Source organism: Schistocerca americana, chromosome 8 (genome assembly GCF_021461395.2).
Source record: "Schistocerca americana isolate TAMUIC-IGC-003095 chromosome 8, iqSchAmer2.1, whole genome shotgun sequence".
Taxonomy (NCBI): domain Eukaryota; kingdom Metazoa; phylum Arthropoda; class Insecta; order Orthoptera; family Acrididae; genus Schistocerca; species Schistocerca americana.
Genome location: NC_060126.1, coordinates 123,894,617 through 123,922,091, shown reverse-complemented (window position 1 = coordinate 123,922,091; position 27,475 = coordinate 123,894,617).

The following is a 27,475-nucleotide window of genomic DNA, read 5'->3' as shown; positions in this document are numbered from 1 at the left end:
TATTTTGTACTCCTACATTAATGGGGATTTTCGCCTTGTTATACGCAGTAGGTTACACTTACTAATATTGAGAGATAACTACCAGTCTTTACACTACGCATTTATTTTCTGCAAATCTGTACTGATTTGTTCACAGCTTTCGTGTGATACTGCTTTCCTGTAGACCACAGCATCAGTCTAAGGCCGCTGTCAGTACCATCAACCAGATCGTTTATATAAATCGTAAAAAGCAGAGGACCTATTACGCTGCCCTGGGGCACACCTGAAGTTATTCTTGTTTCTGTCGAAGTTACCCCGTTCAGGACGACATACTGCTCCCTGTCTGTTAGAAAACTTTCTATCCAACCACATATGTCATCCGATAGACCGTAAGCGCGCACTTTTTGTAGCAAGCGACAGTGCGGAACTGAGTCGAATGCCTTTCGAAAGTCGAGAAATATGGCATCAACCTGGGAGTCGGTATCTAGAGCATGTTGTATATCACGCACAAAGAGGGCCAGCTGTGTCTCGCATGACCGCTGTTTCCTAAAACCGTGCTGGTTTCTACAGATGAGCTTCTCAGAGTCTAGAAAGATCATTATGTCTGAAAAAAATATGTTCCATGATTCTACAACAAATCGATGTCAGTTAAATTGGCCAGTAATTACGTGCATCCGATTGTCTACCCTTTTTATAGATTGCTATGACCTGGGCCTTCTTCCAGTCCCTTGGAACTTTCCGCCGTTCCAATGATCTTTGATAGATGACAAATAAGAATGGTGCTATATTTGTAGCGTTCCACTGACCTCAAATCAGCGCTCCAGTGGTGTCAAGCGAGAGCTCATTGGCGGGCGGTGGATGTCTGTTGTGTCTTCTGATGAATAGCGGTTCTGCCTCGGTTCCAGTGATGGTCGTGTGATGCTTAGGAGGAGGTCAGTTAAGCGCCTGAAGCCAAGCTGTATGCGGCCGTGACGCACTTGGGTCTACTCCTGGAATTATGGTCTCGGGTGCAATTTCGTATGACAGCAGGAGAACTCTCGTGATCATATCACGCATCCTGACTACAAATTTGTACGCGAGTATGGTGATTTGACCTGTTCTTCTGTCTTCCATGGACAACATTGCAGGGCATATTTTCCAGTAGGATAGCTCTCGCCCACAAACCGCTGTTGTAACCCAACGTGCTGTACAGATTGTCGATTTTTTGCCTTGGCCTGCTCGATCACAGGATCTGTCTCCAATTGAGCATGTACGGAACATCATAAGGAGACAACTACACCGTCATCCAGAGCCAGCATTGACTCAAAATGGTTCAAATGGATCTGAGCACTATGGGACTTAACGTCTATGGTCATCAGTCCCCTAGAACTTAGAACTACTTAAACCTAACTAACCTAAGGACATCACATAACACCCAGTCATCACGAGGCAGAGAAAATTCCTGACCCTGCCGGGAATCGAACCCGGAAACCCGGGCGTGGGAAGCGAGAACGCTACCGCACGACCACGAGCTGCGGACGAACCAGCATTAACCGTTCCTGTATTCACTGACTAAGTGCAACGGGCCATAGAACAGAGGCCGGCTCATAGCAGGCCATACTAGTGGATAATTCTTTGAAATAATTTAGATTGCCCACTAGAGCAAGATTTTTGTTTTCATTTCGTACGACCACTGTTAACACTGCCGGATGGTCTAGGTGCAGTTCATTACATTAATGGATTAATAATAAGTACACGAACTGAATGGATGGTAGTAATATCTGGAGTGTATAAGGCGTTACTTTTAACGCGATAGCCGGCCGCGGTGGCCGTGCGGTTCTAGGCGCTTCAGTTCGGAACCGCGGGACTGCTACGGTCGCTGGTTCGAATCCTGCCTCGGGCATGGATGTTTGTGATGTCCTTAGGTTAGTTACGTTTAAGTAGTTCTAAGTTCTAGGGGACTGATGACCTAAGATGTTAAGTTCCATAGTGCTCAGAGCCATTTGAACCATTCAACGCGATAACAACGAGGAAGGAGACGATCATAGACTGTTGTGTGGAATTATTTCAGAAGAGCATTCAGTGATTCGAAAAAAAAAAAAGAAATGCAAAACTCAAATCAGGATGGTTGCATCAGTTACTAAGTTTCATCTCTTATTAAAACATCCACAATTTCCAAATTCTAAAACTTTTAGAGATTGACCATAGTTATTGTTGTTATTGTGGTCTTCAGTCCAAAGACTGATTTGATGCAGCTCTCCATGCTGCTCTATCCTGTGCAGGCCTCTTCATCTCCGGGTAACTATTGCAACCCACATCCTACTGAATCTGCTTACTGTATTCATCTCTTGGTCTATCTCGTCAAGTTATATCCCCACGCTACCCTCCAGTTCTAAATTGGTGATATCTTGATGCCTCAAAATGTGTCCTACCAACCAATCGCTTCTTCTAGTCAAGTTCTGGAACAAATTCCTTTTCTCTCCAATTCTACTCAGTACCTCCTCATTAGTTACGTACTCTACCAATCTAATCTTCAGCATTCTTCTGTAGCACTACATTTCGAAAGATTCTATTCTCTTCTTGTCTAAAGTGCTTATCGTCCATGTTTCACTTCCATACATAGCTACAGTCCATACAAATACTTTCAGAAAAGACCACTTAACCCTTAAATCTATGCTCGATGTTAACTAACTTCTCCTCTTCAGGAACGCTTTCCTTTCCATGTCCGGTCTACATTTTATATCCTTTAAAACTTCGACCATCATTAGGCATTTTGTTGCTCAAATAAAATATCCTATCTACTATTTTAAGTGTCTCATTGCTTAATCTAATTCCGTCAGCATCACCTGATTTACCTCGACTACATTCCATTATACTCGTTTTGCTTTTGTTTATGTTCATCTTATATCCTTCTTTCAAGACACTGTCCATTCCGTTCAAGTGCTGTTTCAGATCCTTTGTTATCTCTGACAGAATTACAATGCCGTCGGCAAACCTCAAGGTTTTGTTTCCTCTCCCTGGATTTTAATTCCAACTCCCAATTTTTCTTTTGTTTCCTTTACCGCTTGCTCAACATACAGATTAAATAACATCGGGGATAGGTTACGATCCTGCTCCCTCCATCTCGACCACTGCTTCCCATTCGTCGACTCTTATAACTGCCATCTGGTTTCTGTACAAATTGTAAATAGCCTTTCACTCCATGTATTTTATTCCTGCCACCTCTAGAATTTGAAAGAGAGTATTGCAGCCAACATTACCAAATGCTTTTTCTCAGTCTATTAATGCCATTAAGATGGGTTTGCCTTTTCTTAACATTTCTTCTAAGGTAAGATGTAGGTTCAATACTCCCACGCATATTGCTATATTTCTCTGGAATCCGTACTGATATTCCCGGGGTCAGCTTCTATCATGGTCTCCATTCTTCTGTAGAGAATTCTTGTTAGTATTATGCAACCTGTGACTGATTAAACTGATAGTTCAGTTATTTTTAAACTTGTCAGCATCTGCTTTCTTTGGGATTGAAATTATTCTATTCTTCTTGAAGGCTTAGGGTATTTCGGACGTCTCATACATCTTGCTCACCAGATGGAAGAGTTTTGTCATGGCTGTCTCTACCCAGGCTATCAGTAGTTCTAACGGAATGTTGTCTGCTCCCGGGGCCTTGTTTCGACTTAGGTCTTTCAGTGCTCTGTCTTCATCTACGCCCTCTTCCATTTCCATACTACTGTCCTAAAGTACTGCCCTTGTATAGACCCTCAATATACTTCACCCACCTTTCTGCTTTCCCTTCTTTGCTTAGGTCTAGTTTTCCATCTGAGCTCTTGATATTCATACACGTGGTTCTCTTCAAAGGTCTCTTTTATTTTCCTGTAGACGGCATCTGTCTTGCCTGTAGCGATATATGCTTCTCCCATTACATTTGTCCACTAGCCATTCCTTGTTAGCCATTTTGCACTTTCTGTCGATCTCATTTTTGAGACATTTGTATTCTGTTTCGCCTGCTTCATTTACTGCTTTTTTATATTTTCTTCTTTCATCAATTAAATCCAATATCTCTTGTGTTACACGAGGATTTCTTCTAGCCATCGTCCTTTTACCTACTTGATTCTCTGCTGCCTTCACCATTTCATCTTTCAAAGCTATCCTTTCTTTTTCTACTGTATTCCTTTCCTTTGTTGTTGTCAATCGTTCCCTAACGCTCCGTCTGGAACTCTACAAACTCTGGTTTTTTAACTTTAACCTGGTCCCATCTCCTTAAATTCCTACCTTTTTGCGGTTTCTTCAGTTGTAATGTACAGTTCATAGCCAATAAATTGTGGTCAGAGTCCACATCTGCTCCTGAAAATGTCTTAAAATTTCAAACCACTCTCTGTCTTGTCGTTATATAACCTGTCTGAATCCTTTCGGTGCCTCCAGGCCTCTTCCACGTATATTACCTTCTTTCATGATTCTTAAACTAAGTGTTGGCTGTGATCAAGTATCATTACACTGTTAAAAATCTGTAGTTATTATTACAGAGAACAGAAGATTTTTGTTAAGAAAATTGTCTTGAACTTTTCTTTGAAAATACGCCTTCAATTCCTACCAAATGTGTGATGCACAGAATAACACAGATAAGCAATGACGTATTTGCCACCCACTTTTTATGATGAAGCGTTATGTTCAGGTGAATGGACACACCTGCACATTTTAGTGAAGTGCACGTTATCATCAAGTAATGCCATGAGAACGTAGAAGTACTGCAATGACACTATAATAATTGCAGTCTTGTTAAATAGTACTGAACGCTGTCTGCGGCCCAGATGGTTCGGAGCCCACGTTATACTGCAGATACCTTTATAACTGGGTAAGTCGGAGGAAATCAACGGCGCGTTACGTCGAAGTGGACAATGGCATGTAAAGCGCTACGGTGCTCAGACAAATGTCGTGGTTGTGGAAAGATTTACTTTTTACTCACGGCACAGACAGTGTGTTGTTGAGATGTGACCATTTGCTTAGCTTTTTCTGAGGCAAAATCTATGCAGTGCCTTAGCTTTTCACTAACTGTAACAGGGCACGGAATTGTTCGCAGAGTGCACAGTATCTTGTCCCAAAGACAAGCATTAGCATAAAGATGGAATTTGCGAATTTTTTGAATTGACAGTAACATCTAGGAGACATTGTGTTGCGATAGATACTTGATGTGTGAGGCGGGGTAAATTGGGATGTGTTCATACAGAGAATCTGAAGAAGTAGAGAAGGCATCTGGGAGTGACCGTCCCAAGTAGGTCGATGAATAACTGACGTGGTCAAGCAAACGGACGTTGCAGATGAAATACAAGCGAGCGTCTGCGGTTAATTCTAAGACTACACGTGCCTTGTTGGATTACATCTCAATAGCGAAAGTTAGGAAGAACGGGAGAGACCAAAAATTTACTTTCCTGTGAAATTTATTCTGAAACTTCTGAAGGGGTTAAGGGTGTAGTTGTCTTTGAAAATGAAAAAGAATCGATTTTTTTGTTGCTTAAGATGCTTCCTGGGATGTCTACTTTATTATAGTGTTCTCCCAACGTTTGCCATAAAACTCCGTTATCAACCAACAATGCGATTTGTGAAAAAGTGTCTCTGAAAATCATTCACAACGGGAAAAAGAGCACATTACTGCCGAAGTGACAGCACGTAATTTCGACGAAGGTATTATGGACATTATGAACGTGCTCTAACTTGAGATCGAACCAGCCTACTAGAACTTCTGCACAAAAACGGACGAAAAGCGTATCGAGCGAGCAGAACAGTGGATGAAGAGGGCTGCCAAAGTGGCGCACGAGAACACCATGGCCACGAGGAAAGTGGAGGAGGACTTCCTTTTTTTGACCTGGTACAATTACTGAGTAGTCCAGGGAGCGTTTAACTGCAAAAAATATGACGAAAAACTTTAAACGCATTTTTCTCGAAATCGTATTGTTCAAATTGTTGGGAAACACAATTTGAGAGTGGTAAACATAATTTCGATCGGAATTTGATGCCGGCATTCTAAACTGAATTATCTATCAGCTTATGCAGCCGTTCTGAGATATCTACAAAAGTCTGTTTTCGGTGCACGCTTTTGTCTCAGTTTTGTGGACGAATAGAATGACACTTGTTTCAACATGTCAACATTTTGTTAAAACTTAAATTTTTCCGTTATCTGAAGTATGATGATAGGAAATATATTTAAAATTACTCATAAAAAATTATTTTGTTACCGTTCCAGCAGGAGGGCTTCGGGAATTTCCTCCCACGGTAAATATTCCGGCTGTCAGGAATCGTTCCACCTGGTGCAGCGGTTACAGGGAGCGTCGGATGTGAACACAAAAATGAAAAGTGTAAGGAATAAGACTATGTATAATCGGATATAGCAGTACCTTTTATTTTACTTGGAAAAAGTTTCGAAAATCGTCTATTTTTCAGGCTTTCAAATAGGACTATCCCATTTAGCCGGCGCAGAGCAGCTATAAACTGCGCAGATTGGAGTAGAATGTTTGTAGGCGTGCGTGCAGTGCATGCGCGTCAATAAGAATGGATACGGTTACGAAAAACACCGCCCAAACAGAACCACCCAGAAGAGCACAAACCATTTCCTTTTATATACCGACACTGCTTTGAACTTGACCGTTGTGAGCTGCGCTGCTTGCCTTCCACGCCGACCGCGCCGCACTGCGCCGAACTACCAAGGTTGGTTTTGTGCTGCGCTGGTCGACACCGACTGGTGTGGACACGACTTTAGAGACAAAGAGAAGTCATTTTGCACACTGCCACATCGTTTTCTGAGCAGTCGAGGTTTCCTTCACTGTTTCACTCAAGTTGTAAACTCGTATCTCTTACAGTGTTGGTATAGCGCGGAGAAGAAGAGAATGCAATAGCTCATGTAATTTAGGACTAATTAACTTCCGATCGGAAACTATCCAACGATTCCACACGAGCACCATTCGACGTTGATGGGGCTCACCAACGTAAATGTTGCCACGTCGGCTAGCGGCTCTTCAGTGACTTAGCTTGGCCTACCCTCCAGTCATATTGAAGATGGTGCTAGCAGACAGTTCTGCACATCCCTCCGGTGTCGACCCATTCTGGCAGATGTCTCGGAAAGTTGTAATTTCCGGGAATATTGGTGTGTATTTCGATGCGCTGTTACAGACAACGTGACGCAGGGCAGATTAACAGTAACACTATCCCAGCTAGCGCAGGAAAGCCGGTAGCACAAATAATTACGCATAGCAGTGTGTTGTGAGCAGTGGTCTCAGACTGTATGGAAACAAGTTTGGTCGCTAGAAGGTCATCAAACGCGAGAAGCTGTGCGCGACGTTGGGTGTGTCTCCTAACATTCCTTACCGTGGAAAATGTCGCAGTGTTACATTAGAGCTCCGCGTGCTTCCTGTTCAGAACTGGTCGTCAGCCAAGGCTGTTCTTTGCGATATCTGGCTCATTATCTTCCTATGCTCCTTAACCCTGCATTTGATATCTTTAGTTGGGGAGGCAGTTTGATTTTAACCTGTCTCGAATAAGTGATTCTTTAAAGCTAGTGGCCAGTCTTTTGCAAGTACACTGTTTCATAACAGTTTCAAGTCACCTCAACTGGTCGGTTACAGTAGCATCTGTTCTCATCAGCGTAAGCCGAACTGACCTTGAGGGATCGAAACACTCCGGCTATTAGAGAGGACTTTTACTGTGTAAAGGTAAAAGCTACAACTGTCATTAACTAAAGAGCTAGTCTGAACATTGCAGTGCTTCATTGGACATGGTGCTATTGGAAGTTGCATGCCGTTGCCATTCCTCCGTCGTTTGGTCTGAGGATCTAAAATTTAACGTGAGCTACGAATCAGCGTGGAAATTTTTCCGTTGCCATAGTTCAAAGACGTGAAAAGTAACACACAAAAATTATAGAACACTCCAGGGTGAAACACGAGCACTCTTGTGAACGTAGGCTTCCGCGGCCGTTGTCACAGTCAATAAAATTCTTCTGGGTTTCAGGCCGCATTGTCATCTGTAAAATTACGACGTTTCGGCGCTTGTTGCAGTGAGTTTAGTGAGCCATACAGATTCATACGTCAAGGATTCCACCCACTTTACAGCACTTTTGAAAGAAAAGCGTGTTTCAGATATGGATCTGATGGCCAGTTTTGACGTGAAGTCTTTGTTCGCTAATGTACCCGTGACGGACACCATGAACATCTTAGAGGAACGCTTGGCACCTGATATCTGCGAGCTAGTGCGCCACTGTTCGATGACCACATGTTTCAGGTGGAAAGGGGATTTTTATGAGCAGACGGACGGTGTGGCTATGGGTTCCCCTCTTTCGCCGGCCGCAGCAGGTATTTTTATGCAAGCGTCGAAGAAACAACACTCCAGTCCGCACCATTACGTCCAGAATGTTGGCTACGATATGTTGATGACAGAGAAGAAGAGCTTCAGAACTTTCACGAACATCTCAACTAGCTGTACAGCAAAATTCACTTTACGATGGAGATATAAAAGAACGGGGTATTGCCTTTTCTCCACGTAGAAGTTTACCGTAAGCCAGAGGGGAAGCTCGGAGACAGAGTTTATAGGAAGCCCACCAATACGAACAGGTACCTGGATGTATCCTCCCACCACCGTCCTACTCAAAAGAATTCGGCCCTGCAAACTTTAAATAAGAGAGCGTACAGGATCAGTGATGAAACCAACCTGCAAGCTGAACTACAGAACCTCAGGTCCATTTTTGGAGCTAATGGCTACGACTTCAGAATCATACACAAAATCATGGCGCCGAAGGAGGAAGGCAAGGGCGAAATGCAGAACGAAGCACAGAACACTGTCGTGCTACCATATGTACAAGGGGTTACTGAACGTCTGGACAGAATTCTCCGTCGGGCAGGCATTAAGTCGATTTTTCGTAGCAACAACAAAATAAAAGACATTCTGGGCTCGACGAAAGATACATTTGACAAGTTCCGTGCCTCCGGAGTGTATGAAATGCGGTGCGAATGTGGACTGGTGTATGTAGGTGAGACTGGGCGTCCAATAAGCACAATTTTAACTGAACACGAGAGATACATCCGCCTCAAACAATACAACAAATTAGCGGTGGTAGAACATCAGGAACAGTGCACGATGTAGATCTAATTTCGAGAGGCCCGCGTACTGGCAAATCAGCGCTTTAGTTTGAGGAGGAAGATTAGAGAGGCTATAGAAATAGACAAGCGACCCGACAACATGAATAGAGAAGACGGGTACCGACTTCCAGTGACTTGGCTGCCAGCAGTGACAGCTTTGCGGAAGGCCAGCTCTCGTAGAGCAACAGGCGCACGGCAGGCCACAGCGGTGGAGGGTACACACAGCACCGACGGGGCCTAGTCGATACTAACAAGGAAACCTCCCCATCGCACCCCCCGCAGATTTAGTTATAAGTTGGCACAGTGGATAGGCCTTGTAAAACTGAACACAGATCAATCGAGAAAACAGGAAGAAGTTGTGTGGAACTATGAAAAAAAAAAGCAAAATATACAAACTGAGTAGTCCATGCGCAAGGTAGGTAACATCACGGAGAGCCTGAGCTCAGGAGCGGCGTGGTCCTGTGGTTCCACACAACTTCTTCCTGTTTTCTCGATTGATCTGTATTCAGTTTTTCAAGGCCTATCCACTGTGCCAACTTATAACTAAATCTGAGGGTGGTGCGATGGGGAGGTTCCCTTGTAAGCAGTTAGTAAACAACGCTACACCGTAGTCACCGCTCAGTCTCCGCCGATTTCCACCAATGGCAAGCAGAAAAGGAAACTTCAATGGAAAACGCCCATTTCCGCCAATGACAACACGCAATGTAAAGACCAATAAAAAGAACTCATAATACCCTTACTCCTCACCCTCACATCCAATGACAGCACTCCTCAATACTCTAAACTAGTGCTCATTCAGCAGTTAGCAATACACCCTGAGGAAGGCGCCTTGCAACAGGCGCCGAACCGTCGGAATTTTACAGATGACAATGCGGCCTCAAACCCAGATGAATTTTATTGACGAGATCTCTTATCCGTACTCTGGCACTTTAACATTGAACCTACGAGCCACACTCTCGACAGTGTAAGGAAAAAACTATCACCGTGCAGCCCCTAAATATACTTATTTCGAAAACGGGTTTCAGGTAGTTTAGATGCAAGCGAGTCATTTCGGGTTTTACTCTGTAGTCTACATGTACCTAATCACAGCATTGACCCAATGACAATCATCAAAAAAGAGTACACAAACTCTTGGAAAACGCACGTGATGATTGATGTGAATACATGAAAGAATACAAAAACGCAGAATACTAATCGCCAATTCCAAAACTGTTTATATAGAGAGCTAACATATGAGGAGAAATGAGTAACATGTGACTTCCAAGTATGCTGTCGACCATCGAAAGAAATGGGCAGTGAGATAAAAACTGTGTTTCATCTTCTCCTTTCTCACGCAACAACTACACAAACAGAACACGCCAATACCACACTTTAGAAGCGCTTCACACAGCAACGTGCTCTACAAGACATTTGACTCACAAGCCACTGAAACCGTTTGGAATGGAGACGCAACATCAGACTACACTGAGGCGACAAAAGTCATATAATGCCTCCTAACATCGTGTCGGACCGTCTTTTGCTAGGCATAGTGCAGCACCTCGACGTGGAATGGACTCAACAAGTCGTTGGAAGTTCCCTGAAGAAATATCATAATTTCGGAAGCGTTGCCGAAGCAAGATTTTGTGCACGAACTGACCTCTTCTTGATTAAGTCGCATAAACTATCGCTGGGATTCATGTCGGGCGATCCGCGCGGCCAAATCATTCGCTCAAATTATCCAGGATAGTCATCATACCAATTACGGACAACTGGGGCTCAGTGACTTCATAAATAAAAATTCCATAGATGAATGACTGGAAATGGTCACCAACTAGCCGAACGTAACCATTTCCAGTCAATGATCGCTTCAGTTGGACCAGAGGCCCCACTCCATTCCATGTAAACATTTGTAGTAGGTGGCCACTGGTCGGTACTTGTCTGTAGAAGTAAAGAAGTTGTCGTATTGGAGCTACCGCCACCCTATGCTGGTGGATGACACTCATTGAGTAACTGTTGTGCAGGAGCCTTCATTTAATTAACTTCATAATCAACACTGCAAATAAGCACATTTGAGCATCAACGTCTCTATAATTCACTTTTACGAATCTCAGCTGATCGGTACGGCGTGAGTGTGTTGTCGGCAGTGAATGAAGTTGTCTCTCAGTCTTTTCATAGTCAACAATGAGTTGTGAGGGGGTAGTAATGCGTGGAAGTGGATTAATTATGATTTTATGGATTGTGATGAGTAAAAGAGTAGTGAACAGAATGGTAAAAATGTGCTTCATAAACAAATGAAAACCGAAAATTAAAGTGGAGGAATCGAAAAATTTACTACCCACGACAAAACATCACAAGAAATGGATGAGTCAAACTCAAATCCTTCTATTAAAAATTCCAGTAATTGTAGTAATGGAGAAGATGTAGATCTAACCAGTACTCCTCCTGGCTTCAAGAGCTTCGGTGAAAAGGATAGTAGTCTCCTGGTCAGTGTTTCCGATGTCGGAAATTACATTGAAAAAAATATTGACGACTCCTGAAAGCATAAGATTTTATTGAATCTAAGGCAACCCGAGGAAAATTATAATTACGAGAATAATGTCTTCATAAAGAGAACATTTCGATTTAATTGGATGTCATTGAAATCCATGTTTGGTTTATTCTAAAGCAGTTAACAGTGCGCTTTATAAGTTGCATGTGAGTTTTCGGTCTCGTATAACGCATTGAGTCGTCATGGCACATTCATAAGCCATCCACTCACCAATTTTAAAAGTTTTATGAATCTGTGAAAATGCATATGAATTCCGAATGAATTAAATATGCAGCTGAGAAATCAAATAATTTTATTAACATGACAAACTAAACTAAGAATGTAGAAGGACGGGTGTAGAAGAACCTGTCAGTGAGACTCCTGTGGAATTAGTAGAAACTAAACATGCTATTGCTTGTTGATTTGCGCATTACATAGCTTGCTTTTAAGAGAAAGAACAAATTAAAATGTTCTTTTTGATGATTTGTCGCAGTTTAGAGTACATTCAAGTTACGAAAAAATGCGAGAATCATTATGAAAGTGTCTCTTAAAAACAGGTATTACTGTAATTACACTGTTATCTATTTATGTTTATAGCATTGACCAGACACTAAAAGTGCACTGTAAAAATCAATATGAGCAAATGAAAAGCCGATGACAATGTCCACGAAATTTCTGATCACATGATGATCAAAATGTTTTGTTTCTACTAACATAAAATCCTGCTGGCGTTCCTGCGTGGAACGACATGTGCGATTTACTTTCTGGAGTCCCTACGTACACTTACAGTTAAAGTGCAGCTATTCACAAAGGGCTATTCACAAAGGACCATTACAAGTTGTAATTATCGTAGCCGGCCGGAGTGGCCGCGTGGTTCTAGGCGTTACTGTCTGGAACCGCTCGACCGCTACGGTCGCAGATTCGAATCCTGCCTCGGGCAAGGATGTGTGTGATGTCCTTAGGTTAGTTAGGTTTAAGTAGTTCTAAGTTCTAGGGGACTGATGACTTCAGAAGTTAAGTCCCATAGTGCTCCGAGGCATTTGAACCATTTTGAATGTGTAATTATCGTATGATAGCGAAACTTGGTAGATATACTAATGTGTCAACGAGAAACAGATATATGTTGGAAAAAAATTAGTTCCAATTTTGTCCGCCAATTGCAAATCTGGCACTGTAAATGCAAGAACGACGCAGATAAATATTTCCACATATAATGGATTAGGAACAAGACGTGGGCACACAAAGTCAAACAAGTAAGAAAGACTAAATGTTGATTTCATTGTTAACTGCCATTCACACAATTTGTTCTACATAAATACCAGGGAGTGCTAGATTTGCACCTTGTGACCAAAACTGGAACTAATTTTTTTCAAGCGTAAATCGCTTCCGCGTTAATGCATCAGTCTATTTACCAAGTTTAGCTGGCATACAGTAATCGGTATCGGACCTCTGTGAGTTGCGGCACATTAATTATAACAACCTGATAACATTATTTGTTAGAGTGAAACATTCCAGTGAAACAGTATAGCTGAAATGAACAAAATACAGCACCCCTTAAAGCCAGCAGAATTAACTCTAGAGAGCTCAAATGTGAGCAGTCTAGCAGCACAGGATGGAAACTAAACCACTTAAAAACATTAACGAGAGATAATCATGCACTTCTCAAACCTGAATTGAGGAATAAAGCAGTCATTATTTCTGAAGAGTAATGCATTGATAAAACAATAGATTTCTTTGACGATAGTAACATAACTAAAACCTCTCATGACCTGATTGAGAACTGCAGTGTAAGTGCTTTTAGGTACTTCCGCCGGCCGGAGTGACTGGGCGGTTCTAGGCGCTACAGTCAGGAACCGCGTGACCGCTACAATCGCAGGTTCGAATCCTGTCTCGGGCATGGATGTGTGTGATGTCCTTAGGTTAGTTAGGTTTAAGTAGTTCTAAGTTCTAGGGGACTGATGACCTGAGAAGTTAAGTCCCATAGTGCTCAGAGCCATTTGAACCATTTTTTTAGGTACTTCCTCCCTGTAAAGTGTATTTCAGTATTGTCCAAAATATAATCATTTGCAGATGAGCAAATATGGCTCCAAACCGATTATGAGGCAATAAATAAAGAAAGTAATTTTTGCTTTCCCTTCGTACTATTTTGGAAGTGTTTTCATCACGTTATTATTGTGGTAAGAAATTAATATAGTAGACACTTTCTGCCTTTGTTTCGAGTTTTTGTATAAGAAATTTCCTGACGTAAACCAGATCTCCATAGGGTATTTTCTACGTTAAAAGTATGGATAATTTTGTTGTTCTGAATGGTTATAACATTTAAGCAGCATTTTCAGTCAATTTTGTCATAAAATATCAGTTATCTTTATGTAATTATAGCTTAAAAGTCATTAAATTTCAAGATTTGGTCACGTGATCTAAACCGCTCTGCTCCTGACTGAAGCTCTGGTGACGTCATAGGCTAGAAGTAAGATGAATCTGTACATGTATTACAGGAGCGTTGACCGAAGTTATTAGTGTTTTTCCTCACTTCTTAAACAAAGAGTTTAGTTATTTATTGATGGAAAACGCATTAACAACTTTTAGATAACAATGAAAAAGATATTTTTATGTTGATACGTTTATTGTCTCTTGGGTCTTCAAAAACAGCCCACATTTTTATGTTCTGGAAACAAGAAACGTGGAAACGGATTTGTATGTCTTTTCTCAACTTTCAAATGTTCAGACAGCCTAATAACACTTATGGGGAACGCAGAGCATTATCTTGTTCCCTTTGGCAAATGTACACATGGCAGTGTTTCTGTTCCTCCACATCATTAAGCCACCGGAAAGTTACTTTTATAAACTATGCGGTTGATGCAGAACCTCAAAGTATCAGTTGTTCTACTGTATAATTAACTGCTGCTGAAACTCTATGATTTATAAGTGCTGAGGTCGATACTCCTCAGTCAGCCTATAGAATAAGTGATTTTTACGATTTTTTGGAAGAAAAAAAAGCAATCGACGTTAGTCATTTTGCCCATTATTGGTTGTTTATTAGACACATTTTCTGAGTTACAATTGAAAGAAAATCAGCCCTCGGTCACTATTGTTAACAAATTAACCTGGCTTCGACACTGCTAGGAGTGTCTTCCTCAGAATTTAAAACAAAGAATGGTCTATATTCTATAACATGGTCATAGAATTATGACTAAAAATGTATGATAGAGTATAAGTACGGAAAGGCTGGCAGTACTTATATGTCATTTATAAAATAATAAATGTGCCAAAAGGGCAATAGTCACAAAGATATTTAAGATAAAGAAAACTGTGATGGCGAGCCACTAAGGGATGCTCGTTACTTGCGTGGTGCAGGTTGCGAAACGGACTGAGGTGCCCGCTTTAACAAATGCGGCCAGGTGAACATGGCACTGCAACGAGCGCGCCATCTAGTAGCCGTAGATTCAATAAGGCTACTTCACATTGAAATATAGCGGAAATGATTATAAATAAACGGAATTTGGTATATAATAGAGAGCAATGTTTGTTTGATAGTAGCATACGACATAACATTTGTCTACATCAAAGCTTATAACAGTAAGATAAAACATGAAACACCATAAGATAAAACATGAAAACATCATTATGAAAATGTAGATAGGACTGAACGACAACTTGTATAAAGCAATATTGACGTGAAATGCAGCCAAGAAACATATGATAATTGAAAAACATATGACTACCTTAGAAGGAAAAGAACATTTCGGCAACCTGCACAAGGAGACCCAGATATCGAGCAACAGCTTTATACCGTTGAAAAATATTTTGTTACGTAGCTGTAGCTGTTCGTTAAGGATGATGTTATCATTTCGAGCAAAATGCTTGAAAATCTCTAATTCTTCTAGAATATCTAGTCTACGCCCTTTCTTTTCGGTGTGCAAAATGTTGCTATCGCAGATAGCTTTAGGTGAATGACCTACAGTTTTTTGAGTTTTGACAAAATAAAAAACGGCTCACGTTTGAAACAAAGATATAGTTTAGTAGTGCATTTTTCATCACTTTCTTGCAGTAACTAATGAATAAATTAAAATAAATAATAGCCTATTACACCTTACGGACAAAAAAGTACTAGACACCATTTGTAACAAGTTTTCCGAAACGTGACTTCCAAAAGAAGATAACACGGTGAGCGTTACGAGAGTAGGAGCTACGTGTTACCTAGTGACGTCATAGGCATTACATGACTCAAATGGAGCGCTTTAGTGAGCTTTCAAATTATTTGAACTTCATTTCCGTCTTTTGTAAAAAAAAATATTGAAATTCATGGGGAAAAAAGCATGTTATGAGCATAAAACGACATTAATCATTTATGATAATTTCCGGAAAACTGTCAAATACCCTATCGTACTGAGAAACCAAAGTCGCAATTCTGTCTCACTGTAAAGAAAAAAAAAGAAGAAACCCACCGCGTGACTGCATAGTTTTTGCACTCCGTCACTGCTACGACTGATAACACTTTTACTACCAGCGTGAGTTTTTTTATTGAGGTAATACGACTTACCATTCTTCGACCTTGAAGCTTACAGATGCAGGAGAAACCAGTGCCGCTCACGAACATTGCGTGTAGATGTGTATTACTTGTTACACAGAAAACTGACATAGTGCTTTTTTTGTTATCAATCATCTGGCTATCTTGTTGTCGCCTACCGCGACTGCCTTTCTTGTGCAGCAGCGATTACATCCAACTTAGTTTACTTTACACGATCATGCCCAGAGGACAGCTAGCAGTAAGAAGGCTCCTTTTCCACGGGATTCTGTTTCGTGTCTTCTGTCGCCAGTCACCATCTACGCCGATCTACAGCAAGACCTCATGGATCTCATCTCTCCACCACTGTTTTGGACTTCCTAGTGGTCTTCTTCCGCAGTGACTAAAATTCATAGATTTCAAAGGCCATCGGTGTTTATCCAAACGAGGGATATGTCCTGCACACATCGGCCCTTGCTTCTTATCACACCTACGTAATTTGATCTGCTGTAGATTTCACCCATCTCACAGTTATGCCGGATCCCCCATTCTCCAGTGATGTCACCTTGTATCTGATCATTGGTCTTCCTTAAGACTTTCCGCTTGAAAATAAGGTTATTTAAGACTTTTTTCCGGACGCCCCAAGTTTCGCAACCATACAGCCCTACGGGATGGATCAAAGTTTTGTACGACTGGAGTTTAAAATTCCGCGAGAAACTGCGCTATTTAGAAAGCGGCCTCGGACAGAAGTATGATAGGTTTGCGACTTGGATCGTCGCTTTGTTTTCTGTCACAAACGATGCGTCCTCTGTAAAGATTACCCAAGATATTTAAAATTACGAATCCTTTCGTATGGTCGGGTTTCGACTACCATAAGCTAGAGTCGAAATGTTCAATAGCATGAGTCTTGCTCACCACCAGATATTCTGTCTTCGATTCATTCGCAAGGAGACAGACTCTGCTCGCTCTTGCTCACCCGCATCGGTTCTTCCTTAGATCTGGACAACAGGATCACAAAGTCGGCAAATGCGAGATGTGTGATTTTCTTATCCTCTACAACGGTCCCCTCTAAGTTCTTATGGAAAGCTTCCCTCATTTCCTTTTCGAGCGTCAGGTTGAACAACCTCCTTGTCTCAACCTTGTGTTTGTATAATAGCTCCGTGACTTGGTTCCCGAGCTTCACTTTGCCTTTTGAATCAGTGCGAAAAACTCGAACTAGGCTGACGAGTTTCTTGGATATTTCAAACTCGGTTGGGCAATACAACAGGCTGTCCCGGTGGATGCAATCACATGCCTTTTTAAAATCTATGGAGAGCACATGCAGGTCTTCACCATATTCACACAACTCCTCGGTGAGCTGTCGCGTCACATAGATGTAGCCGATAGTCGAACGGCCCTTTCTGAATCCCAACCCCCTGATATTCAACAGTCACTTCTTCTGGGAACGGCTAAATTCTATCCTGCAAGATTGAAATTCGAACAGATCTTTAGGTTCATCCCAGTTAAGGAGCTTCATGAAGTATTGTTTCTATCTCTCCGCCATGTTGGATTCGTTGGTGCGTATAGCCTCATTATAGTCCCTGACAAATTTTTGGTGGCTCTGGTATCCCTTTCGCGGCTCTTTTCGCAATATATTGCACTTCCTCTATCATTTCTCTGAGGTACAATCTCTTTGCTCTCCTCAGGGTTGCTTGAGTAGTACTCCGTACTTCTTCGAACTGTGTTTTAAGCAAAATCTGCCCTCGTACCCAATTTTGCTTGACTGCCCTTCTTTTGGCTTTCGTCCTCGAACCAATTCTTCTTGGCCCTGATCCGCTTCTTGATGACTATATTTGCCTCATCTTTTACTGTAATCTGGGCTTCTTTTCACATTTCTTCTGGGTTCTTTTGTGAACCCTCTTCATGCAGAAATTCAAAGCTTTTGATGAGCTGTAGCTGAAATTCGTCCTTTCTTTGTAACATCTTTGAGCTCATCCACGTGGTAGCCACTACTTTCATAAGATTGTTTCTAACTCTGGTTGCGGGCTGTACCTGTAGGCAGCTTTTTATAAGGAAGTGGTCGCTCTCGCATCTTGCAACCCGTGCTGTCTTTACATCCATTTCTCAGCCATGATGGCAATTGCAATCTGATCTATCTGTTAAACTGGTTTAACATCTGGCGACACCGAAGTTTCTTTACCTATATCCTTCTCTTGAAAATTTCGTGCTGTTGATGAACATCCCTTCCGATGTTGCAATGGTTATTCTGGTTTCGGGCTGCGCGGAAGTTGAATGCCCACCGGAGCGAATGGACCTCAATGGACGATAGAGGGCAGTATCGCCGCAGCGCTGCACTCGCCTTGTGAGTGGGTCACCATCTCCTCACTTGAATACACAGACCAATAGAGTCCCCAGAGGGAATGAGTGGGACAGAAATCTCATCTGGCCACTCTCTGTCACTAACATTTCCAAATAATGATTAATATGCCGGCCGTGTGGAGGTGCGGGATGTAGCCCAAGAGAAAGCAAAAGGCAGGAGGATTACTGATGGAGGTTGTATTCGACATCCCGAACAAAACTAATAATCGATTTCTTTTACAGGACCCCTGACTCAGATGAAATAGTTGCTGAATGGTTCAACGAAAATTTGAGTCATGTCAAATAGGTACCTTATTTGTCCAGTTATACACACATCAGAAAACGTTTTGCATCAACCCGGTTCTCAAAACTCCTGAAGATAAACGTTGACTGTGGATATTGTATCACAGACACAGCCTCTTTGACTGTTCAGAGATGTCACTAAACCCGCACAAAGATGTAAACAACCATGCATGAGCAGCGCACCGATCAGTTCCAGTCATTCCACCTGGAAGGAGGTACACGGCTCATGTTGTCTGTAGTTCAACCATGCCTAGACGGTCAATACCGCAGTTAGATCGCGTCCGCAATACTACTTAGTGTCAGGAAGGGCTCTCAACAAGAAGCCGTCTCTGAGTTCACCAAAGCGATGTTGTTCGGAAAGGAGGAGATACAGAGAGACGGGAACTGTCGATGACATACCTCGCTCGGGCCGCGCAAGGGCTGCTACTGCAGTGGATGACCGCTACCTACGGATTGTGGCTCTGAGGAACCCTGACAGCAACGCCACTATGTTGAATAATGTTTTTCGTGCAGCCACAGGACGTTGTGTGACGACTCAAACTATAGCAATAGGCTGCATGATGCGCAACTCCACTCCTGACGTCCATGGTGAGGTCCGTCTTTGCAACCACGACACTATGCAGCGCGGTACAGATGGTTCCAACAACATGCTGAATGGAACGCTCAGGATTGGCATCGCGTTATCTTCACTCATGAGTGTCGCATATACCATCAACCTGACAATCGTCGGAGACGTGTTTGGAGGCAAACCGGTCAGGGTGAACGCCTTCGACACACTGCCAGCGAGTGCAGCACGGTGGAGGTTCCCTGCTCTTTTGGGCTGGCATTATGTGGGGCCGACGTACGCCGCTGGTGGTCATGGAAGGCGTCTTAACGGTTGTACGATACTTGAATGCCGTCCTCCGACCGATAGCGCAACCATAACGCAGCATGTTGGTGAGGCATTCGTCTTCATGGACTACAATTCGCGTCCCAAAGTGCACATCTTGTGAATGACTTCCTTCAGGATAACGACATCGCTCGACTAGAGTGACCACCGTATTCTCTCCAGCCATGAACCCTATCGATAGATTGAAAAGGGCTATTTATGGACGACGTGACTCACCAACCACTCTGACGAATCTACGCCGAATCGCCGTTGAGGAGACGGACAATCTGGTCCAACAGTGCCTTGATGAACTTGTGACTAGTATGCCACGACGAATACAGGCAAGCATCAATGCAAGAGGACTTGTTATTGGTTATTAGAGGTACCGGTGTGTACGGAAATGAGGACCACCACCTCTGTATGTCTCACTGTATGGTGGTGCAACATGCAGTGTGTGGTTTTCATGAGCAATAAAAAGGGCGGAAATGATGTTTGTGTTGATCCTGGAACCGAGGTGATGCAAAAAATTTTTATGTGTGTAATTGGTTGTAACTTAAATCTACCATCGATTTCTTGACAGAGGCGTATGTTTAAATCGCTAGTCATTGGGGCTCAGTTCGACACAGAACTGATGACAGTTCTAGTCCAGTCAATGATATTCTAGGCCGAAGATGTGTCTGGAGACGCTGCGGACAGCGGTGAGATACCAACCCGACTGTTGCAGCCAAAGGGCTCGACCATCAGGAGTGATAGTATGGGCGGAGAGGCACTTCATTTCATAGCAGAACCCATTTGGTAGTCATTCTTGGCTCCCTTACAGGACAGCGGTACGTCGACGATATTCTACGCCCCGTTTAGTTGCTCTTCATTGCAAGCCATCCTGGAATTACATTTAAGCAAGACAACACCCCCCACACGCAGCGAGAGCTTCTGCTGCTTGTCTTCACGCTTGCCAAATCTTACCTTGGCCAGCAGGGTCCATCGTACCTCTCCCCAGTGGAGAAAGTATGGAGCATTACATGCAGGGCTCTCCAACCAGCTTGGGATTTTGACTGTCTAATGCGCCATATGAATAGAACTGGGCACGCTTTTTAAAAGTGAAACAACATTTAACTGTGACAGAAAGGTGTTTTTAAGTGAAAATAAAATACATTGAGCCCAACTATTGCTCTTTTGGATAACTGTCTCTAATGTACAATGTCTTCTACATTCGTCTGAAGCCAGCTGACGATCACTGGAGCCGTACCACCTCAGGAGTTACCGGTGAAGTGCAGAGAAGATAAGATGACAGTTAGCTATATTGTAAACGAATAAACCGATTTAGGAAATGTATTCCTGATGCCGCTATGATGCTGTGTCCCATAGTACTATCACAGTTTAGCGTTTAGAATTACTTCAGAAAGTGTTTTGGGATTAGGATACACTGACCTGATATTTGATCACCGTATTTTAAACCATACAGCAATGGACACCCAAGTAAGCATGTATTTTAGTAGTGTGATGTGAATTTTATTTAGATTTGTCACATAAAGTGCGCTTTGCGTTTCACAATAGCTAATTTCACAGTCCAAATTCTCTAAATATGAAAGATTGCCAAACAGTTGCTTTTCGTAGCGCCGTTCGTATTATCTCTGTAGGTCAGTCTCTCATCAACCAACAAAATGCTGGTAACTGTTCAGTACACCGTTTCAGCGAAATCCCCACATACCCGCGTTTTGTGATGACAACTGGTTCTTTCCCTACTTTCGATGTCTATTATTGCATGCATGTTCTTCTGCACATAGACTCAAGCAAATTTTTGAGTCTGATTCATTTAACTTTCTTCTTCCAGTCTTCCACTTTTGCGTCTCTTCTTCTTTCTTTCTTTCACTGGCGCCATGTCCCGCACTAACGCAGGGTCGGCATTGTTAGGAATGGATTTGGCAAGGTTAGTATGAAGGTGTGGCCGGATGCCCTTCCTGCCACCCCATTCCCCCTGGGACGGAATTAGTGTATCCCAGCTGTCTGCGACTAATGTAATTCATGGAAGAGTGTGAACGTGTTGTTCAGATGTCGGCGAGTCGTGTAACTGAGGTGGAATGGGGAGGGGGGGGGGAGGCGGGGCGGGGGTTGGGGGCCGGGGTCAGCCCGGTATTCACCTAGCGGGATGTGGAAAATCGCCTTAAAACCACATCCAGGCTGGCCGGCACACCGGCCCTCGTCGTTAAGCCGCCGGGCGAATTCGGTCCGGGGCCGGCGCTCCTACCTGAGTCCAGGAAGCAGCGCGTTAGCGCTCTCGGCTATCGTGGCGGGTTTTGCGCCTCTAGTTAAAAAAAAAAGTCTTCTTCAAACTTAATGTAGTGCTGCAATGATAGCTTTCTGGAAACTTCTGTGTTCCGTTCGTCTCGTCATAACCAGCCTGCTTTCTCTGTCTCACTATATAATCTCTCTTCTACAAAAAACCTGATTTTTACCACAGAGATACTACTTCTCTTTCCCTGAAATTATCACTCTTTTCACTAATGTTATAATTCCACTGCACTATGCCAATGTTAATGTTACCGACGACAGTACCACTAAAGCGGAGCGAAAATCCTTCAGCAAAGAAGGTGCAATAAATATTCCAGAATTCGAATCAAGAGTAGCTGCCAACTTAAGTAACTTAGGAGAAGTGCATTCAGTGTAGAGAACCAGCGTAAGTCCACAGAGCCAATTTTCCTATCTAGAATGTATACCAGTTTAGCTTCTTTAGGAGCGTGTTGATGAAATAGCTCCATTATTACCAATAATATACAGACTTTGCCTCGACGAAGAATCCTTCAGAATTTGGCACGATATCCCTCATGAGCACATCCAGTAATGATAATCCGAATTACTGCTAGGCTACTGGTTGGATAACGCGTTATCAACTTTCTCAATATGCGAAACTCTTTCTCTTGAATACATCATCCCATTTTCTTAAATTTTATTTACTTGTTTTCCTTCACATGTGCATCACTTTGGCCCTTATGCATCGGGGTTGCGTGCATCGCGTCTATCGATATACCATACGCTCCCATAATCCCTGGTAGAGCAAGACTTACCTTATCCACAGTGTGTGACATCATTGTCAGCTTCATTAGCATGAAAACAACGCCAACTGTGAGAGAAATCTGTGTGTAAGTGAAAATCAAATATATTCAACCTAACTATTATTCTTTTGGACTACTGTCTCTAATATTCAATGTCTTTTGCATTTGTCTAACGTTAGTTGTGACCAGATGGAAAACCTGTTGCGAGATAAATATTTTCTGAGATGTAGCAAAACATTTACGTCGTGAAAAGATGTACCACTTTCTTGCTTACCTGAGATGTGCAGCAGCTGACTATCACTGGAGCCGTAGCATCTCAGGTGTTACCAGTGAAGTCCGGAGATGTTAAGAAGGCAGTGAGCTCTATTGTATGATTTAAGAAACGCATATAATTCCCGCTGCCACTCGGGTGCGCGGTCGCGCCGTGCACCTCTCACTTTCAAGCGTTTAGAAGTACACCGACGAAAAATATCGCAGCACCAAGAAGGAGTTGTGTGACATAAAAGAAAGTTGGTAGACGTGTTTCTGCATCTGAAATATGATGTCTGTTCAAATTTCGTGCCACTCATATAAGCATAAAAATGGCACGCAGCAACACTATGAGGATGCTAGTCAGCTTTACTTTAAATACACAATGTAACGGTTGTGAGCGTTAGTTACCTTTGAGATCGGACTCCATGAGTTGATGTTAGACGAGAACGGCTTTAAGACGATGAAGATACCATTATCAGCATCTCACTTTCAACGAAGTCGTGTGATGGGGACTTGCTGGCAGAAGTGATCACGAGAATGTACGGTCGTAAGAAGACCGGGCTCTGGACGGTCACGTGGCACTATCGAGTGGGAATATCGTGTTCAGCGTGTGGCTCTGGCACATCGTACTGCATCTGCAGCAGCAATTTGAGCAGCAGTCGGCACCACAGTGACACAACGAACTGTAGCAAATCGGTTCCCTGAAGGACAGCTCCAAGCCAGACGTCCTGTAGCGTGCATTCCGCAGACCCAAAACCACCACCATTTGCTACTTCACTGGTGTCTAACGAGATCACACTGGAGGGTAGGGTCTAGGTTTTCTGATGAAAACTGGTTCTGCCTTGGTGCCAGTGATGGCTAGGTGTTGGTTAAAAGGAGGCCAGTTGATGGTCTGCAACCAGCTGGTCTGCGTGCTAGACACACGGAACCTACACCTGGAGTTGTCGTCCGGGGTGGATTTCGTTTGACAGCAGGAGCACTTTCGTGGCTACCCCACGCACCCACACTGCAAATGTGTACGTCAGTCTGGTGATTTGACTTTTGTGCTGCTATTCATTAACAGCATTTCAAGCGCTGTTTCCTAAAATGGTCTACAGAGGGTCGACATGTTGCATTTGGTCTGCTCGATCACAAGATCTGTCTCCAGTCGTGCACATACGGGTCATCATCGGAATATGGCCTTTTCCACAACCAGCGTTAACCGTACCTGTACTGATTGACCAAGTGCAACAGACAGGGAACTCCATCGCACAGACTTACATAAGGCACCTTTCCGATACAATGCAAGCTCGTTTGCATCCTTTCACTCAACATTTTCCAGGTTACAGCTGCTATTAATGTACCAGAATTTCACATTTGCAATTGCTGATGTCGCTTACGTTAACCTGTAATCTTGCAGCGTTAATCACTTACATATGTTACCTAAACAGATGTATTCCATAGTTTTAACTACTGTACATTAAATATTTTTTGGTGTTGAAATTCTTTCCGTTAGCGTATTTTAGAAAGTCTGTGGGACTAGGTTGTACTGGTCTGATTCTTGAGCACCGAATTGTAAAGCACAATGGACACCCAGTAATGACGTATTTTAGTAGTGTGATGTCAAATAGTTCAAATGGCTCAAGCACTATGGGACTTAACATAGAGGTCATCAGTCCCCTAGACTTAGAACTAATTAAACCTAACTAACCTAAGGACATCAGACACATCCATGCCCGAGGCAGGATTCGAACCTGCGACCGTAGCAGCGGCGTCGTTCTGGACAAGCGCCTAGAACCGCTCGGCCACACCGGCCGGCAGTGTGATGTCAATTTTCCTTAGACTTATCACATAAAGTGCGATTTGCTTCTCACAATAGTTAAAATAATCTAAATGTGAAAGATTGCTAAACAGTCGCTTTTCGTAACACCGTTCGTATTAGCTCTGTAGGTCAGTCTCTCATCAACCAACATAATGCTGGTAACTGTTCAGTACACTGTTTCAGCGAAAATCCCACATACTCGCATTTTGTGATGACGGCTGGTTCTTCCGCGTACTTTCGATGTATTGATTCTTCTGCAGTGAGCCTCCACCAAACTTTACAACCTGATTCGGTTTGCTCTCTGTCTTCTTTCTTGCAATCTTCTCCTTTTGCTCTCCTCTGATGAGAATTAAAAAAAAGTATTTTTAAACTTCATACATTTTTGAGGATACTGAACAGGTAATTCAGCACGTAAAGGGAAATGAAAATATAATACTCCTGTGGGATTTGAATGCGGTTGTAGTGGAATGAACAGAAGAGTAGAAGCAATGCTAACAGAAGAATACTGGCTTGGCACTAGGAATGAGAGAGAAGAATGACTGATTTTTACAATAAATACCAGTTAGTAATAGCGAATACTCTGCTCAAGAATCACAAGAGGAGAGGGTATACTTAGGAAAGTCTGGAAGTGACGGGAAGATTTCAGTTAGATTACACCATGGTCAGACAGTTTGTGAAGTCAGATATTGGATTGTAAGGCGTACACAGCAGCAGATATAGATTCGGATCACAATTTAGTAGTGCTGAAGAGTAGGCTGAAGTTTAAGAGACGTGTCACGAAGAATCAATGCATGAAGAAGTGGGCACGGAAGTAGTAAGTAATGAAGAGATATGCTTGAAGTTCTCCACCGCTGTAGAGACTGTGATAGGGATAGCTCATTTGGCTATTCATACATACAAGTTGGAAAGAAAACACAGATATGGAGAAGGTAGCTGCGAAGAAACCATAGGTAATGCAGGAAATACTTCAGTTGATCGATGAAAGAAGGAAGTGCTAAAATTTTCAGGGAAGTTCACGAACACAGAAATACAAGTCACTTAGGAGTGAAATAAATAGGAAGTGCAAGGAAGCTAAGGGGAACTGGTTGCAAGAAAGATGTGAAGAAATCGAAAAAGAAATGACTGACTCAGCGTATAGAAAAGTCAAAATAACTTTCGATAAAATTAAAAACAAGTGTGGTAACATTAAGAGTGCAATGAGAATTCCACTGTTAAATGCAGAGGAGATAGTGGATAGTTGGAAGGAGTACATTGAAGATCTCTATGAGTGAGAAGATTTTTCTGGTGACGTGATAGTAGAAGAAACAGGAGTTCGATATAAAAGAACAGGGGGTCCAGTATTAGAATTTAAAAGAGCTTTGGAAGCATAAGGATGAAAGGATTGATAACATTCCAACAGAATTTCTAAAATCGTTGTGGGAAGTGGCTACAAAACGGCTATTCACGTTGGTTTGTAGAATGTATGAGCCCGGCGCCAAACCAGTTGACTTTCAGAAGAAAATCATCCACACAATTCCAAAAACTGGAAGAACTGACAAGAATGAGAATTACAGCACAATCAGCTTAACAGATCATCCAAGTTGCTGCCATGAATAATGTGCAGAAGAATGGAAAAGTAAATGAAGATGTGATAAATGATGATCACTTTGGCTTTAGGAACGGGAAAGGCACCAGAGATGCAGTTCTGACGTTGTGGTTGATATTGGAAGCAAGACTGCAGAAAAATCGAGACACGTTCCTGGGATCTGACGACGTCAAATGTTACAAGTTGTTCGAAATTCTAAGAAAAAACAGAAGTAAGTTATAGGGAAATACGAGTAATAATACTATACTCATGTTCGGAAAGAACAAAGCACCTTGAACGACTAGAGATAGGACGTTCATATTCACAAGACATGTACATTAGTACGTTCTGCAAAAATGATTAGCATTTCAGTCATCTCGGTTCAGCATGTGTCCAGTTGCGTGGTAGGCACAGGGTCGGTCATGGTCCCTGATAAGTCATTCCATGCGTGATGGCATCGACGTGTGTAAGCCGTGAATGACTTCCTTGGTACAGCCATCGACGCTGCAATGCCTCGGTTGTTGTTGTTGTGGTCTTCAGTCCTGAGACTGGTTTGATGCAGCTCTCTATGCTACTCTATCCTGTGCAAGCTTCTTCATCTCCCAGTACCTATCGCAACCTGCATCCTTCTGTATCTGCTTAGTGTATTCATCTCTTGGTCTCCCTCTACGATTTTTACCCTCCACGCTGCCCTCCAGTACCAAATTGGTGATCCCTTGATGCCTCAGAACATGTCCTACCAACCGATGCCTTCTTCTAGTCAAGTTGTGCCACAAACTTCTCTTTTCCACAATCCTATTCAATACTTCCTCATTAGTTATGTGATCTACCCATCTAATCTTCAGCATTCTTCTGTAGCACCACATTTCAAAAGCTCCTATTCTGTTCTTGTCCAAACTATTTACTGTCCATGTTTCACTTCCATACATGGCTACACTCCTCGGTTCCAAAGTTCATCTGTGGTGGTTGGCATTGGGTCACTGCGCTGCACCCGTCGCTTCAGAATGTACACACATTTTCGATCGGCGAGAAGTCTGGTGATCTGGCGGGTCAGGGCAAAACGATGACATCTTGTGATACCAAGAAGGCACGTATTCCTGCAGCAACATGTGGTCGTGCATTGTCTTGCTGAAAAATGGCATCATTGGTCTTGTGGAATAAGAGTACGGCTATGGGTCAAAAGATGTCATCACTTTGGTCACACTGGTTACAGTGC